The 17,612-nt window shown below is 38.5% G+C and overlaps 1 protein-coding gene across 1 annotated transcript in view; it reads right to left on the reverse strand.

The window, feature by feature from the left end:
* LCP1 (lymphocyte cytosolic protein 1) overlaps positions 1-16,729 on the reverse strand; it is a 550,854-nt gene extending 534,125 nt beyond the window's left edge. Inside the window, exon 1 of the mRNA XM_044071582.1 lies at positions 16,666-16,729. The gene's annotated coding sequence lies outside the window, so the exon portion shown is untranslated. The remainder of the gene's footprint in view (positions 1-16,665) is intronic.
* Positions 16,730-17,612: the final 883 nt, after the last annotated feature.

Below are 17,612 nucleotides of genomic sequence, written 5' to 3' on the forward strand. Positions count from 1 at the left end.
TTGGCCCAAGGGCCTACGTAAGCCTAGCCAGCAAGGTACCATAGCTTACGCCAACCAAGAAAGTTATTTCACAGGTTAATCACACAAAAAATAAAATAAAATTATTCACAATAGCGTCTACATTAAAACAACTAAGGCTTATGAGTCAAAGAATGACCTAACTTTCCATGACTATTATGAATGCCCAGTTCTGTAGCCAGGGTTTTTATTGGTATATCATTACCTGATTACATTAATCCTGTCCCACATAATCTTCAATGGTTGCCTCTCATTTTGTAAAAGTCTAGCATTCAACTTGCAATGCTCTATGTTCTCCTGGATCTTTTCAAAAGAAAGAGTTTCAATTTCACTGGATATATCACCTAATTCCTCCTTCACCAACATCACTTTTATTTCCGCTCTCTGCTCTCACCTGCTGCTTTCCTCCCATAGATACTAACTAAGTTAATCCAAATTTGTTTTTCTCCTCTATTAGCAATACTTGCTCATTATTCCAATTGTCTAATGGATTTTGTTGTTAGTGTTATTATTCTGTATTTGTGAATTTGTTCTCTTTTATTTTTTTCTGAATTTCTTCACACAGACTGTGCCTGCAAATAGTCTGTTGTGATCAGTGTACTACCTGGTAAACAAACTTAAATAAATAAATAGTCTCTTTGGGTGTAATTTGTACCTTGTTTAATGGGCTATAAGAGATCTAGTTGTCCAGGAGCTCTTATATCTCCAAAAATCAAACAATTCTACTAACATTAGGGTCAGAGATGTAAATCTACACAGACAAATATATAAGACAGGGTGGAATGTAAATCTGTCATGTAGCCCATATTACCCCTTCTCTGGTGCAGACTTCCACTTCAAGTTAAGCAGTGTGGCACACTATCTGCCTTTAAAAGGAGCTGAACAAATGAATGGTTATTCATAAATTCTTCCCTGGTATGACTAGTCTGGCCATCCTTAAAAACAGAGGAAAGACTTAAGGTTGGATACTAAGAAAGTGGCAATGGTCTTGTGACTCATTTGCCTTGTAATGAGTATGATCCTATGAATCTATAAGCTGTAGCTTTAGTTATAGGGTTGTCTGGGGGTAGAAAACACTCAAAGGTCATTAGGTCATTGGCTAGTTGATGGAGACTGGACTTGGACAAATTCCTGAAGGCAGTCAGATGTGCACGTCTGTGGTTGGGTTCTTAAAGAGAACATTATGTCATGGTGGTCTGATTTATATTTATTTATTTATTTAGTTAGTTATTTATTTATGTATTTATTTATTTATTTGCAATTTGTTACGTCCACTGGGCCTTTCAGAGTCCGTTTTCAGTGGATGCCTGGGGAGAAAAGCTCCTAGTACATTAATGAAAGTAGAATTTTATACATAGGTAGTATACAAACAGATCAATAGAATGTTATACGTAGGTAGTAGACAACTAGCAAGTGATTAGCTTACAAAGTGAAAACACAGTTATCAATCCAGTGGCAAAACAAATAGCAACCACAGTTACTACAGTTTTGAGGTAATTAGGGCATAGAGGAAATTAATGGAAAACATAGCATAAAAGTAGAAAAAAGTAATCATTAAATCTTAGATTTAACCAGTGATGTGGTAGCAGTAGGTGAAGAGTATACTGGAGGTGTGATAGTAGGAACCAAATTGAGTAGGCTTGCTCCGCTTGTAGAGGAGGATACTGCATGTTTGAGAGAGTTTGCATTGATGATGTCCAGAAACAATTATGCATTCTTATCGTTTGTTGTGGATGTTTACCTATCAATGGATGGGTAATTAAAATCACTCATAGCGATTGTTCTAGACTCAATATTTATGGACTGTAATTGGGTGAGACAGGGATCATGGGCAAAGTGAGTCATGGATGAGGTTCTGTGGCTGCCTGGTTGGCAATGACATGGTAGGTGTGTTTTCTTAGATATCAGAATATGCAGGGGCTTAATATGTCTTGCTCAATTAATTGCAAGGTGATGGATTTGCAAATGACTATAAATAGGCCCATTCTGGGGGCACAGCCTCCCTCAGTGCAGGATGTGAATGAATGGTAGGCATTAAATGCAGGGAGAGAGACAGAGGGAGATGTCACTGGACTGGGACCGCATTTAGTAATTATACATGTATGGATATTTTCTGGATCAAAATAAAAACAGGGCTTCTACTGCAGACAGATTTTGTTCTAGCATTGTCCAGTGCCATGTTGATATTGATTTGAATAGAATTTGTTAGGTTGGAAAAAAGGGGACAGATTCTTCCTACAAAAGGTAGTCTGGAAATAGTGGGTGTACTCGCCATATGCAGAAGGCCTCAGAGGGAAGTACAAGCCATCCTTGGTAAAGCAATTAGGATTGTCCATCATCTTCCTCCATGCTGACATACAGTGGATCTCTCTTAGAACGACACCAATTACTGAGTCAAATGCTAAATTCAATTATTTTATGGTTGTATTATGGCATCTTTCTTTGTAACTTCAGTTTAATGCTCAAGGCTATCTGCTTTCTAGCCTTTGATACATATGGAAGAACTTAGGCATGTGCTTCTTCACATTTTTCAAACTGGATCATCAAAGGCCTTTCAGTCCTACACATGAAATGGTCAGGATGCGTGCATATTTAGGTGATGGGATCAAGGTGTCTTGGTGGTATTGTGAATCCAAGCAGCTGAGAGACAGATGACTCTGACTTTATCTTTGCTCAGCCTGAGTGCAGTATCAGTATGTCTAACTACTTAGCCATCCCAGAAAAGGACATTACTATGTGTGCATAAGTATAAGCAGACGACCTAAGGGGCTATGTCTACCGTGTTGATGATCCATGCTTGTGATACAAATATCTAGGAGTTTAGTCATTATCTGTGACTTTGCTGATGAAGTCCAGGTCAGATATTACATCTTCTGGGGTTGGGGAGTCTGGGAGGATTGAGAGAATGCCTGAGCATAAGTAGTTTGTTGTTAATGATCTGGTGTACTTGTGTGGCTGCATTGTATGGTGGTATGGGACTGTATTAGTCATCAGTAACCAGGGTAGGTGAAGGATGTGAGAGGTCTGCTCCAATTTAAATGTATATCTGGACATCTCTCACACGAAGTCACTGTCTAGTAACAATAAGGGGCTGTCAGTAAGCACGAGGTAGTTCATATACTGCCTCATTGCGCCTAATGTTAGGAGACTAGCAGCAGAAGACGTGCAGGCAGACAGCTTAAAAACAAAAGAAGTCACATTTTCAGACATGCTTATTATAACTAAAAACACTTAGTTTATCTACCATGATCTGGGTCTTTTCAGAGGGTTTAAAACGTGCAATCCAAATGTCTTATATATTTTCTGTAACAAAATATCACATGACCAATATCCACTGAAACAAAAAAAACTATTTATCTCAAAGCATCTAGCTTTAAAATGTATTTGATATGGCATCAAAGTACAAGTAATAGTGCCATAGTGTTGAAATTCATCTTTCCTAGACATGAAATACATTGAAGAGCATACGTGGGCAAAGTAATGGAGATGGGTTCCTTTAAGATATCTGGGCTTCAATAGTCGGATTTTAGCTGTCAACTTATGTCTTTTCAAGGTCAGAGTAATTGTAGTATGGTAGACATCATCCGGGAGAATCCAGAGGAGTCTGGAATACTTTTCCATACTAGTATAGGTGAAAAGGAGAGACTGATTATGTCTATATCAGTCACCCTGCATAGGGAGTCCAGTGAGAGGTGCAGTACTGCCACTGGAAGTCCTGGTAAGTGTAATCTAGAGGTTGTAAAGATTTTGGTAAAATACTTTTTATTTTTTTAGCCAGAGAAAGCCCTAGCAGTAAAAGATACAGAATTATAAACATTGTAGTTTTGCTGTCTATGAATACCCTTTGGATTTCATGTCGTTTTGCCTAAGGCATTCTTTGGAAAGACTGTCTTCTGACAGAGACTTGGTGTTTTCAGTGGGTTCACTGAAGGGTGCAATTTCAAAGACTATCATAACTTAGAAAGATATTGTGCACCTGTGCTAAGTCCCACACTTAATGTGGTAAAAGGACTGAAATGTATATTTTATTACAAGCATCTACTTTTGTTTTCCTTTTCCCCTTCTGTTGTACTTTGGCAGTCACCCCATTTTGTGTCACACCAATTAAAATATACAGTTGGGAGAGAAGCCAGGTATGTTCACTACCTGAGAATTTCACAATGGTAGATGCAGCAAGCAACTGCAACTTCTTGCCTTTTTGATTCTACATGTCATTGCAAAATAGAGCATTTTCCCTGCGGCAAGTGAAAGAAATTTGTGCTCCCGGAGTTTGAACCAAGTATTGTGGGTCCACAGAGCTGGTCTAGAGGTGTTCCTATTCCTGAAGATACATGATGGCCAACACGGAACAACTTGTATGAACTATTGCCCGTGTTGATAATCAAGTCCATGGTGCAAACAAGAGTTACTCCATAACTCAAGCCACGCAATAGTGCCAAACACCTGGAAGCCTACCATGTAACATTTGAAAGAGTGATCAACCAGGAGGGAATGAGAACATTCCATCTGGACTCAGATTCTGGCAGCTCATCTCATGAGAAGTTCCTCTATGGACATTCTTAGCTTGGATTGTAGTGATTTTTATAAATTAAAGTTTCCTAGCAAGAGCATGAGTCACCATAGAAACTCACACACTTAAATATCATGAGTGGACTTCTGTAGAAGTAAAACAGTAGGGTCGCAATTATTTCAGTTGAAGCATATTGTGAAATTATGGCTAGATCTAAGGGGTGTGAACTGCAAAGAAATTCACTTGAGAAAGCATTCTTTCACAAAGGTCGTATTTACTTATAAAATTTTTTTGTTGTACACTATTTTGTTTTTTGTTTTATTATATTTGTTTTGTTGAACGGATAGTATTTCTGCAGTGTATTATTTAACTTTTAGTTTTATGATGGAAATTCTGGTCATAGATTTAAAAGAGTTTTGTCAAAATCATTGAAAAGTGGGTATGTCAAGGAGAACTATAAAATGTCAAAAATGTTATAACTTAGGAGACAGAATACTGTGCTATGTAAATATGTAAGTAGGAAACATCTGCTAAAATAATAGATTAAACAATAAATAAAGTGAAAGGGGCCATGTCTTGCTTAGTTTGTTTTAGGTGTGGTAAGAGAGGGCACATTGCTAATTACTGTGGAGGGGAAGCTAAAGTGGAAACCTCCATTCAGACAATTGAGATGGGTGGGGTAAAGAGGCTATGGAATGTAATCAAGTGATGACTCAAGGGGTCAAGACCACATTCTGTTATGTGATACAGCAAAGATAAAAAAGTATTTAATCAGAATAGATGGGCAAGAATTACAGGGACTAGTAGACTCGTGCAGTATGATCACTTTGGTAAAGGCACAATACATCTCCAAGAAAAAGGCCCATTTACCAAAGTCTATTAAGGTGATGTGAATTTATGGGAGAAAAGATATAACCCAGTTACACAAGTGGTTACACAAACTCAATTTGGGAAAGTCCTATAACTGGTAGCCATGGTTCCCTATCTCACTCATGATGAAATAATTAAGAAAGATTCCCATTTTTCAACATCTGGATACAGTGGAAATGTAGTAGAATCCCTGTAATAGAATCAAAACCAAGGCAGTTCACTGGTTAACAGGTCAAAGATACCCCATCCTGCCTTGAGCCAATTGAAAACAAAGAGTCTGAAAGACCTAGGGTAACCAAAGAGGGTCTGCGATAGACTAAGGTATGGACAAATCTCTGTCTAAAGAAGGCAGCCCTAGTCCCGGTATCACAGACATACCCATAAGAGGTTGGGGATGCAGAACACCCAAGGAGAAGACTACAACCTAAGAACTCAAAGTAGGGTTGAAACCACAAGTTGAGATGCAGGGGTGTGAAGAACCCAAAGGGAGAGTGATGCTTCAGGACATGAGATAACCAGTGAGAGTCACTTAAAGCAGTTTAGTAACCTATTTGTGCTTGGGGAAGAGTCGCATGTGGATATTTCTGTACCTGCCCTGTCCAGACAGTAAGCAAGGGCAACCTTGTAAAACATAGAGGAGGAAGAGTAAGAGCCCAATTGGAGGATGAGACATTTAGTCATTATAGAGAAAAATATATCCACAATTGTGAGGAAAATACCCCTTTGGACTCACAAAGCGTATCCCTACTTTGAGATGTAGAATGGCCATCTTAATATGGTAGCTAGGTAGAGAGAGGAGATTGCAAGGAAGTTGTTGTTTCTAAAGTATTTAGATAAAAGGCCATGAAGTTGACCCAGAGTCATAAACTGGAATGGAAGTGGTCATTTAGGCATGGATATTGCCACTGTAAGAGTCCTAGCCAAGTTCCATTGGCCAGGAGCCTTAAAGGAAACTGAAAAATATTGTGCTGGGTTATTAGATAGGAAAAGAGATACAGGACTGAATTCAGGTCCTAGCAGCCCCAAATAACTCCTCCCTCAAAAGCCTACAGATGCTCAATAGAGAATTTTAGTTGGGAGATAAGAATGGACCATCTACTGGAAGACTGAACAAGTCTTGTCTAAAAAGATATTCCCCTCAGAAAGATTGAAACGAGTTCTCCCATGGGATAAATGGTGCCATGCCAGACTTGCTAAATTAGGACTAATCTAATGAGATCCTTGGAAGAGCAAAGCAATAACAAGGAAGTGTTTATTGGAGAAACAGATGGAAAGTCCAGAAGAAAGTCAATTTGAACAACCAACAATGGGATTAAGTATTGGGGGGGGGGCTTTAAGGAAACTCAGTAAATGGCCCAAATACAGTGACCAACAGACAAGAATTATTTTTAGATGGAATCAAACTCCTGGTAGGAGTATGAGAATGTGTATAAAGCCCAATAGGAGATGCTGGAAGTGTGGTCAAGAAGAGGTGGACAATATCTACACTTTTTAGACTGCCTTAAGATTAGACTATACAAGGACATTCTTGTGCAGAAACTGGCTGAGATTTTTGAATTACCAATCACACTAGATTGGGAATTTTGAGTGTTTGACATTAGGCCTAAGCTAAGTTCAGGGCCCATCCCAATTTTAGATCTATTTGGGTTCTGGCAAGCATAGTTAAATTCCTCTGTTCTACACTGTGGAAACAAAGAATGGTGTCATTGGCAGAACACCTAGACAACCTTTCCTGAAAACATTCAAGCACATAACATACTCCTTTAAGAATGGAGGTACATATCGCTGCCTCCTTATACAATGGCAGCACTTCAATCATTTTATATTTAACTGTTCTCTGAAGGTCACAATATTTATGAGCTGGATGGTGTACATTCTGTAAATAGTTGTTCCTTTTACAGTGAACTGTTGTACATCCTGTTAATATAGTTTCACCATTGTTTGATCTGTTTTTTTCCTGACATAATGGCAGCTCTTATTGAGTTAATATGGTTGTGTCATTGTTTAATATGTTTTTGAAAGGTGTATACATACATATTTACCAGAAGATAAAGCTCAGGTAGGGTATCAAAGGAGATCCTGATGGATGAAGGTACATGCTTCATGTCCAAGTTATGAGGTACTTGTGTGAAAGCCGTCAAGTAAAATAACTAAGAGCCTCAGTGTATCACACCTAGATACCGAACCAAGTAACCAGTCCACTAATACAAAAATCACGAAGGCACGAAGTTCTCCCAAAAGGTTTATTGAAAAACAAACCACAGCAACCTGCAGAACACTGCGACCAACACTGACCTAGGTTTCGTCGTAAGACTTCCTCAGAGTGTTGGTAATCACTTAATTTATACTAACCATGTATAAATTGATTAATTAGTTGCTCCATATTATTACTCCTTTAAATCAATATATTAAATTCATTCATACAACCAACCTAAAAAAATACTATGCTGTATGTCATTTAAGGTCCTATCTTTATGTTATTACTTTATACTGCTTTCAAATACATAAAAATTTATACATATGAATAAAATATTGTACATAACACATATAAACTGTTAGAAATGTTAAAAAACACCTAATACATTGTATAAAAAATCTTACAGCATACTCCATACTTTCTCATACATTTTTCTAAATCTAATAAATGCTACCTATGATATTATGTGTATGAAAAGTGATATTTTAATTCATACCATTTATCAATAGTGCAACACAATATCAAACTTAATTTGTTATACCGGACAACCATTAAATGTAATTATTTATTTCCCTAGTAAATTTTTGAGTCTGAGATATGGTTTAATAGTTATAAATTCATTTAACCCTGGATAAAAATGTGCATTTAATATCATCTGCCATTTGATTTCACACACATCTAAATGGTATTCTGTTAACCTACCCTGTGGATCCTGAACTAACTGTTCTAGTACACAAAATGAAAATTTATGATCTTTATGTTCTATTATGTGACGAGCAAGGGCATTTGTGGGTTTTTGATGTTGAATATCTAGGACATGCTCCTTGATTCTCTCCCTAAATTTCCTACATGTCTTTCCCACATAAAATGCCATGCATTTGTCACATTTAGCTAAGTAGATCACATTAACAGAATGACAGTTAAATTTGCCATTAATTCTAATATTTATACTGTTAACTGTAAGTTTACTTCCTGTTTTCATGACATGGGGGCAAGTACTACATCTACCACACTTACTTGTTCCTCTGTTGCCATTAAATTAAGTGATTACCAACACTCTGAGGAAGTCTTACGACGAAACCTAGGTCAGTGTTGGTCGCAGTGTTCTGCAGGTTGCTGTGGTTTGTTTTTCAATAAACCTTTTGGGAGAACTTCGTGCCTTCGTGATTTTTGTATCACACCTAGATAGATGGGTTCATGGCAAAGTTTAAGAGAAACTTGAAATCTATGTTAAGGAAAGCTGGAAAAGACTGTGACCAACTGTTACCTTATTTAATGTTCTAAGTTTGAAAAACTCTTCAAACCTCTATGCAATTCTTTGAATTGTTATATAGTATGTAGCCCAGAGGGCCATGGAAGGAAGACGTGGGAGCATACAGACAAGATACCTTTTATGAGTGTCAAAGGGTATTATACAGATCTACATTAAAGACTGAAAGTGGTTCTGCACATTGTGTGTTGGCATATGGAGACAACACAAGTAAGCCAACAATAAGTCTTTAAAAGAAATGTCTGAAACAGGGAGCTTCTGGTTGGAGGCAAAGTCTTATCTCTACAACCGAAGAATTCCTGACCAAGTGGGTAATGAGAGAATCTTCAATTAAAATGTTCTAAATCCCTGAAAAGAGAGGCACATAACAGTGTTAAGTATGGATAACTGAGGTCATGAACTTTGAACAAGAGAAGTGAATGCTGTCTATCCTTAAAGTGGTGGTAGATGAAACCCTCTCAAAACCTCAAATGCAAGAAATGCAGCAGTTCCTTCTTTGGGGCAAAGCCATCCTTTCAAAGTTGATGGGTAGGGCAACTCTTATTAAACATCATGCAGACACAGTTCTAGGAGGATAATTTAACCTAAGACCTGACAGGGTACCAGAAGCCCACAAACAGGCAGTCAGATAGTAGATAAAATGCTGAATCTAGGAGTTATTGAAGTGTCCATAGAAGCTGGAACAATCCTACTGTAGTAATCCCTAGGTTAGGTGGTATGGTCCCATTTTGTAATGACTTCAGAAAACTCAATAGCATCTACAAGTTTGACAACTGCCTTATGCCCAGGGTAAATGAGCTGGTAGAGTGATTAATGAAGTCTAGGCTCTTAACTACCCTAAATTTAGGAAAAGGCTAATGGGAGAACCCTTATCAAATGTGTTTAAAGATAATACTGGGTTTTCTATGGCAAATGGGTTGTTCCACTATACTGTCATCTCATTTACTATCCATGAGTCTCTGGCCACATTTCAGAGACTAATGTTCCAGTTGCAGAAGCCTCACCAAACCTATGTTGCAGCCTATCTGGATGACATTGTCATCCACTTGGAACAATGATATTCTCACCTTAATGATAATAGTAATAATAGTAATTCCCATTTGTTAACCAAGTAGGCCCACTGGACACACACTTCTTTTACAGGAACAGCCTGGGAGCAAAGTCTGGTTAAGTGACTTGCTCAAGGTCACAGAGTTGGCAGATGACCACTGAAAGAATCCAATCTTCTTTAGGTGCAATCACTATTAAATTAGCTAAGGATTTCCAGGCTCAATGTTAACATTCCAGAGTGTATAGAGGAAAGGAAAGTGGTAAAATATCTTGGATATACAATTGGGAAGGGATTAATCAAGAAACAAAGAGAGAAGTGTGAGATCATGAAGGACTGTCATGTTCCTCAGCTAAAGAAACAGATAAGGTCTTTCTTGGGACTTGCTGAATATTATCAACATTTCAAACTCAATTTACCTCCACTGCATGCCCTGTTACATATGTGATCAAGGGGGAGTTAACTAAGTGAATTAGATGGACCCCAACAGCTGAAAAACATTTTAAAGACTTAAATAAAGTCTTTGTGCAGAAGCAGTCTTGGTGCCTCCTGACTTCTCAGAACCAGTCACTATATGCAGATGCCTCAGAGACTGGGCTGGGGGCAATGCTCATTCAAAAGGTGGGTGATGAGCACCATTCAGTTTATCTCATCAAGAAATTGAGTAAGACAGAGACAGAATATTGTACTGTAAAGAGGGAATGCCTGGATTTCAAATAGGATTTGGTTTCCTATTTTATTATCTGTTTGGCAAGGGTTTACCTTGGTTATAGATCAACGCCCTCCATGTTGGCTTCACCAACAAAAGGAAGACAATTAAAAGATCTGCAGATGGTCTGCAGCACTCTAACCATTCCACTTTTCAATTCAACAGCATTACAGTGTTCGTTGATGGTCTGTCTAGGCCTCATTGTCTTTCCAGCAGGTTTGAAGCTGATGTGTTTATGCCAGGGTTTTATCTGAAATTTAGGATGGTGGTTCCACTGGGTAAGCACTCAACAGATAAGGGACATAAATCAGAATTTGGATGAGCTAGTGCTAGAATTAGGTTTGTTTGACTATTCAGCCAGGAAGTAATATCGCTTGCATGGGAGAGCTCACTACGGCAAAGTCATGGGGCCTGGTCCTTTTAAGCTGCGATACCTGAGCTTGAAGGCATCTGAAATCAGCTATCATCCCATGCTTTTTTAAGGACAGGGTCATTCTAATATTGCAGAAGTCACTGTGTGTATTCAGAAGAGTCTGGAATACTTTTCTGGAGTACTGTTACTGACATAGAGACTGACCAAGGCTGGAGTAGTTGTGTTTGAGGCAGAAGCCCAGTGAGAGATTGATAATTACCACTGAAAGTCCTAGTAATGGAGATCTGGAGGCTGTCTGACCAGAAAGATTCTGGTAAAAGACTTTGTATTTGTTTCACAAGATAAAGATCTGGCAGTAAAAGATATCAAGCTACAAAGACTGTAGTTGACTTTGTGTTGTTATGCATTCTGGGGACAGAGTTACTTGGAGTGGGATTCAGAAAGAGTCCAGGTGCAAGCGGTAAGGCTAGGGCAAAATGGGCCCTTTAATGTAATTGTGAATACAAGTGATTCAGAGATATACTAGCCACAATGAGGAAAGGAATCATTATAGGCTAATTTGCAGATCTACGGATTGCACTGTGATTACTCCAAGCACTAACAAGCAGTTTGCTGCACTAATCTCTGGCTGCCCATGTAACACATTGGCATGGGCACCACCCTCATTCATTTTGCCACACACATGCACACATAAAAACAAACACACAGACACACACACACACACACACACACACACACACACACACACACACACACACACACACACACACACACTACATACTTCTCAACTGCCACTGATTGAACGGGATGTCTATGAAATTGCCTTCTATAATGACCATTTCCTGACACAGGTAAAAGCATTCAGTCAATAATGCTAGATGTTAGAGTCTCGGACTGTATGTTTGCAGTTGTAGCTTCTTGCTGCAAAATTGGTTGTTCTAACTTTTTAAATTAATTAATTAACAGAGTGAATATTACATGATCCTGGTGTTTAGTTTCACTGCTCCATATTACAGCCATTGTCCGTTAGTCTGGTAGGGGTTTGAGGGATATGGAATCCCCCACATATATTCTCACTTACTGAACATCACATCCTCCCCCACCTGATCGTACTCATGGACACACTCATCCATTCATCCACACACCCACACACACACATGCACATGTATACACACACTCACATACATGCACAGACTCACTGAATATCACATCCTCCTCCATCCAGTCTTACTCATGGACACACTCCTCCATTCACCCACACACACATAGACACACATGCACATGCAAACACATGCCTACCATACCTATCCCCTGACTAACTCCCAACTGCAACCACACAGGTAGCTACACACATACAAATATCTACTTGTCTTCTTAACTCCTCTGGTATGAACCTCTAATGAGATCTCTCCCACTGAATGTAATGGGTAAATGTGAAATGCTGTCCATCTTAATTAAAGCGGGGGGTGGTACTGATTTATGCAGCCAAGCAGTTCTTTGAATTATTCAGCTGCATAAATCACTTACTGTAGGCATTTTTGGGGAGTCAGCATGACTCATTATCATTTGCTGTACCCCTGGAATGTCTCATTCACATTTGCTGTAAATAAGAGCAACAACCCATGCTGCACTTTACTGCATAACAGCACAGCTGTATGGCTGTTTCTGAATGACTACTGCCAGAGGTAAATAGGACTTTATGCAGGCAGTAATGTTTCTGAATCTGAAGAGGATGCAATATCAAAGACTCTCAGCACTGAGAAAGATAGTGTATCTCTAGAAAGAAAAGGACTGAATACCTTTCCATTTTGATTTATTTTGCAAGGTCAGCCCATTTTGTGCTGCACCAATAAAAATATGTGCATGTGTGTGTATGGGTGTGTGGATGAACAAGTGTGTTATATGCACACACACTTGCACACACACAATTTACATGTATATATCTATAGCTATATCTAATGTATATTTATATCTCTATATGTATATAAACTTCTCCTCTATATGATCTAATATTCTTAATGTCATGATTAAAAACTGGCATTAAGAACTTCAAACACATAGAATACTGAATGCCTTAAAGCAGAAGTGTAGATGGTTCAATTAGCGGCCTGAGCTGCTAACATGTACCAGCGCCTTAACCCCTCAGCATTTCAATTGAAGAGAAAAAAATGCACTTCACTGTGACAAGCTGGAAGAGACCAGCTTATTACAGTTAGGTCTTCACACCTCCCACTCAGAAAAAAAAAAGACAATCCTTCTACTGGCACACCAACAAGGTGGCCAGTGACATGACCCCCGCCCCAGCCATTCAATTCCCATTTCTATTCCCTGTCCCCAGCACTTCTTTAGCATATTTTATTGAAAAAAAGCATTTTTTCTTTTAAACTGTAGCAAATTGTTTGCTACAAATGTAATACCTGCCTGCACAGTGTCCTTCAGCAATCATGTTTTAGTTAAAAAAAAAAAAAAAAGAAAAAGAAAAAAACATTTCTTTTTAAACTGTTTTAAACTGTAGCAAACTGCTTGCTACAAATATAGCAAACAGTTGCTACAGCTTACACCCTACCTACACAGAGTACTCTACTGCTCAAGTTTTAGGTAATTTATTTTTTTTTTTTACTTTTAAACTGTAGCAAACTGCTTGCTACAGTTTAGACAACCCACAGAGAGCTAAAGCACTCAGGTTTGTCTGCAAATGCATTAAAGAGTGATTGGGATAGGCTGATTGCACCCCCCCATAACTATGCACCTGGGACAGTTGCCCCTCTCACCCCATCCTAGCTATGCTACTGCCCTACAGATCAAAGTTACAAAAGATCAAGAAAGGAAAACTATTTTCTCTCATATGTATATATATATATATATATATATATATATATATATATATATATTTTTTTTTTTTTTTTTGCACAAACCAGCTGTTTGCCTTTTGCCTGAATATATTAAATAGGACTGTGCAGCTCTTCTCATGGTAGGAGGTGCAGGGAGATTATGTTTTTCTTCCCTGCTTAAAACATTAAACTCAAACAAACGTTTGTTTATGATCCCCAACTGTAACTTGTGCATTGTCTCTTTCAAAATCATAATCAGCTCTGCAATTTCATTAATACAAGTAACTGTTAGGAACTATTCTAAGGCAAATTACCTGTTACTAAGTGATAGTTTGTCAAAATTCAATATCCCTGCAAACTCAGAGAACACACCGGCCTATGCTGAATTGCTCTCCAAAACTTTATACAACCATGTCAATGGCTGCATAGACTGCTGTACCTATCAGAAATAAGTCCAGGGCTACTCCCAGAAACAAACTGCCCTGGTGGCATCCCAAATTAGACAGGATATACAACAAAAGGACAAAAATTATGGCAAAAATCCGGAAGGGTAATTCCCATAAAGACAAACACTCTGTCATCAAAATAAATAGGCAACAAAGAGGGAAAATTAGGTCAAGCAAAGTCACCATTGAGGCTAAGATAGCCTCCCAGGTGAAAGATAACCATAAGACCTTCAACAGCTACATCATAAACCTCAAGGGCACCACATGGCAATGTGCTGAATTGGTGGTTAATGGTGCCACATTCACCAAGCCTGGTAATATAGAGAACCTATTATCAGACAAATTCAGTTCCATCTTTTACCTTCCTTTCACCACCAACCATCACCCCAATAATACCCTCAAACATAATCCCTCCAGTTATAAACAGGGAGCATGTCCTTGCTGTATTAACTAAAACCAAAAACATGGCCTCAATGAGCCACAACAGCATCCCAAGATGCCTCCTGAATAATCTAAAATATGACTTATCAGGACCCCTGGAGTCATTATTTAATCATTATTTAACTATAGTCTTAAAACAGGCTTTGTGCCACATGAATACAGGACTGCAACAGCCATTGCCTTTCATAAGAGAGGACCTTCAACAGATCCTGGAAACTACAGACCCATTAGTATAACTAGTCTTATTTGCAAAGTTATGGAAAAATTATGGAAATTATCAACAAGGACACAGGAGACTTCCAAACACTGGATCCAACCCTGTTTGGATTTGTCAAAGGAAGATCATGCTTACTGAATCTGGTGGATTTCCTTGAAATGGTGACTAAGGCAATGGATGAGGGGAAAATGGTGCATACTGTCTACCTTGACATGGCTAAGGCATTTGATACAATACTCCACTCGAGTATTGTCAACACACTTACAGAACTAGGTATAAACCCCTTTATAACAAAATGGATAGCTAGCTGGTTCACTGGTAGGACTCCAGAGGTTAGTATTGGTGAGGCCACCTCCACAAAGAGGCTGGTCACCAGTGGAGTCCCCCAGGGCTCTGTGCTAGGCCCATTTCTCTTTGGCATCCACTTATTGGATGTCAAAGCCAATGTCAAAGGCCTATGGCTAATCAAGTTTGCAGATGATTGCAAACTGGAAGCAGTCATTTAATACCCCCAAGATGAGAACATCCTTCAGGAAGGTCTAATACAGGCAAATCCTTGGTGATAAAGCCATGGCTTAAAACTCATTACCAAGAGATGAATTACAGTACCTTCTGTGAAGTCTGTCACCCCGGGCAACTACATCATCAATAAAACACCCATAAAAGTTGATTAATTAGTCAGGGATCAGGAAACCCATGTAAATATTAATGTAGTCTTTGACCAACATGTGTCCAAGGTAGTAAGAAAATCCTTCTATGTTGCTCAACGTATAAGCAAGGGCATGGAATCTAGGTCCAGAGAGGTCACCATACCACTGTACTTGGCTCTCACCTGTCCATCACAGAGTATAATGCCCCCTACGGTATGCACCTACCCAGACACATGCAGGAAATGGAACATCCACAAAAGTTCATTACAAAAACAGTAGAAGAGAATAAACCCAATGTCCTATGCTGATTGCCTCAAAGAACTGTCTCTTTACTCGATATCATACAGATTACTGAGAGGTATCCCTGGACAATGTTTTGATGAATCTTTTGCACATCTGCAAAATAAACAGCATCAGAACTCCTAGATTCTTAAATTTTTGTTTGCAACATAAGTAGGACTTGTTGGAGAGACAGATATGTTTCTCAGAGAAGAATTTCCATTCTCTGGAACAGGCTCCCTAACCATGTGAAGCATTAATAACTCCTTATAAATCGAATATAAATTAAATGTGTGGGTCACATTTGGTTGCATGGCTAGGCTTTTAAGGGCCCTAGTGGTTACTACCCTAGTATACACCTATGAACCATTCAAGCTGGAAAGCTCAATATTTTTGGAGAGCCCAAAATAGCTAAAGACTGCAGGCAGTATGAAAAATACCAATTAATCTTCTGTGGAGGAGATCTCTTAAAGTTACAATGAAGTTTTCAAACATTTGCACAGTATCTTATCTATCTTTACACACTGTGTCAATATTTTCAAAAGTGTTCATTGTACTACAAAGATATTTGCCATTTATATTCATACAAATGTTTCAGCAATCAATCTCCTGCCAAACATTGACTGAAATGTGTAAGTCACTGAATACATCTTGGTTATTTGCTGATACTTTGTGTTACATGTTACCTGGAGACTGCTAAATATAATAGGGGCTAGGACAGATAGGCAAAGCCCCTCACAGTAACCTGTATTATATATTTTAAGGTTATATTATTCTGTAATGTGATCTAACTATGAACTGCTTACCTGAAGCTGGAGAGGTGCAATTTAGGTCAAGCTCTATATGGGGGCCTATTGTTGGTAACTTGGTTGTCGGGTTGTTTTATCAGCAGATCTTTACTGGTCCATTAAAAAAAATGTTCATTGCCTCCTCCTCCTCTTGAATATAAGACACTCTGAAAGCATAAAAAAGAATAATTTTCTGAAAACAAGGGCCCAGTTGGATGCCAGCACTGTTAGCAAACTACTAATCAAAGACCTTTCTGTAACTGTAATCTGCTGCACTAATTATTAATTAGTTATTAATTCATTCATAAAACAACTCACTGTCAACACATCCCAACTGCAGAAAAGGCATTCGTGTTGCACATTTCCTCAAAAAATAATAAAAAATAAATCTTTAGCTCACTAGAAGACAAATATAATGCTACATAAGAAATCACTTGTACCATCACCTTCACTTTAACACTGTAGCACCAACTTTTCCACATTTATTTATTTATTTAAATTTGTTGACCGGGAGTGTCCGACTGGATGTAGGTCCATTTTCAGTGGAGGCCCGGGGAGAAAAGCTCCACAGTTAAAATAAACAGACAGTATATACATTGGATTACATAGTGAATAACAATTTACATAGCAATTACTTACAACATATTTCCAGATGAAGAACATAGTACATCAGTAGACAACTAGAATCTTTATCTGTGAAGTGCATACCAGACATTAACAAATGTTACAAGAAGAAGCAGTTTGTGCTGTATAATAAGTACTGGCTTATGAGCATCTGAGCTTGCTATAATCAAGGTAGTTAGTGGAGTGGAAAGAAAGGTAGTGGTTGGATGGGGTGGATAATATTAGAGTGGGAGTTGCAAGGGCATAGCCAGCATGTTTTTAGTTGCGCTTTTAGTAAAGTTTTGAAGTGGGTGCATGATGGTATGGAGGTAATTGTGGGTGGGAGTGAGTTCCATAATTTG

Source organism: Protopterus annectens, chromosome 5.part0, assembly GCF_019279795.1.
Source record: "Protopterus annectens isolate FY-2018-M chromosome 5.part0, PAN1.0, whole genome shotgun sequence".
Taxonomy (NCBI): Eukaryota; Metazoa; Chordata; order Ceratodontiformes; family Protopteridae; genus Protopterus; species Protopterus annectens.